This window comes from Octopus bimaculoides, chromosome 23 (genome assembly GCF_001194135.2).
Source record: "Octopus bimaculoides isolate UCB-OBI-ISO-001 chromosome 23, ASM119413v2, whole genome shotgun sequence".
NCBI classification, from domain to species: Eukaryota; Metazoa; Mollusca; class Cephalopoda; order Octopoda; family Octopodidae; genus Octopus; species Octopus bimaculoides.
Window position 1 is genome coordinate 35,603,409 of NC_069003.1, and position 1,545 is coordinate 35,604,953.

General features: G+C 37.0%; 1 protein-coding gene across 2 annotated transcripts in view; it reads left to right on the forward strand.

Annotated features, from left to right (window-relative positions):
* Positions 1–1,545, forward strand: part of LOC106882622 (protein Wnt-9a) — a 277,020-nt gene that overhangs the window by 4,432 nt on the left and 271,043 nt on the right. Inside the window, exon 1 of one of the 2 annotated variants that reach the window (XM_052975986.1) lies at positions 294–400. The exons of the other annotated variant lie outside the window; for it this stretch is intronic. The gene's annotated coding sequence lies outside the window, so the exon portion shown is untranslated. Of the gene's footprint in view, positions 1–293; positions 401–1,545 lie in introns of those variants that run through there. 2 annotated transcript variants of the gene reach the window in all.

Consider the following 1,545-nt stretch of genomic DNA (forward strand, 5'->3'; position numbering starts at 1 on the left):
AGAGAGAGAGAGAGAGAGAGAGAGAGAGAGAGAGAGAGAGATGTAATTATATATATATATGTACGTTTGCATATGTATATTTATATAGATTCACATTCACATATATAGGTGTGTGCGTGTGTTTACTAAAATGCTATCTCACAAGCCCTGGAACTGATACGGGCCGTCCAACACACATAGATACAAGCAGACACACACGCGTACACTTTCACGTATATTCACACAAATACATTCACAAACACACGCTCACTATTATACTTTTGTTTGCGTTGGAAACGCTGCAAGACTTGTAACAGCGTTTCAAATAAAGTCACGTGGTACACCATCAGCAGGTCAGGGTGTCATCTGCTTCAGTGAATTGTTACTCCGTCCTGTTAAAGTGAAGAAATGTCGTGTCAAGGTAAGTGGATTTAAAATTTTCTGTCTTGATTTTCTGTGAAGTGTCCATTTTGCTACTCTTTGGTTTGTTCCAGAAGTTTATATATTCTTTGCAGGCATGTTTATAGTTTCATGGTGTCTCGAATACAAGATCTTAGCAATTGTTTCTTTTTCACAAGTTGCTACTTGTATTCGGAAAACTTCAGTCACAAATGCTTCAGTAATTTTTCAAAATTCAATACGGGAGGAATAAAAGAAAGCGATGCTTTGTATCTGAGATAGTAATGTCTATGCATGTAGAATTATCTGTGTATGTGTGTTTGTGCGCGCGCGCGCCCTTATGCGTATATGTTTGTGTATGTGTGGTTCTGTGTCTGTTCGTGTCTGTATATTCACAACTAAGTATATGTATTTGCAAGTAAATATTTCTTCTTGATTCTTTGGTCTCTGGATGTTCTGTTAAATATCCATTGCACTAGCTCATGCTTTGTTCCAGAATTTATATATCTTTATAGGCATGTTTATAGTTTCATTGTGTCTCGAATACAAGATCTTCGTAATTGCCTATTTTACACAAATTACAGCTCATATATCGGGGAAATTCTTTAAAAAAATTTGTTATTAACCTTTGCGAATACTATGATACAAATGGGAACAAACATTCTGTAGCTGGAATATCAATGTGTAAGTGTAAGATGTCCATAGTGGCACAATTATGTGTATACATACATATATACACACACACACACATATATATATATATATATATATATATATATATATATATTCTTTTATTTCTTTTACTTGTTTCAGTCATTTGACTGTGGCCATGCTGGAGCACCGCCTTTAGTCGAGCAAATCGACCCCAGGACTTATTCTATCGTCCCCTTATGCCGAACCACTAAGTTACGGGGACGTAAACCACACCAGCATCGGTTGTAAAGCGACACTGACACAGATACATATAATTATATATACATACGACGGGCTTCTTTCAGTTTCCATCTAGCAAATCCACTCACATGGCTTTATTGGACCGAGGCTATAGTAGAAGACACTTGCCCAAGGTGCCATGCAGTGGCACTGAACCAGGAACAATGTGGTTGGTAAACAAGCTACTTACCACACAGCCACACCTGTGCCTATATATATATGAATATATGTATA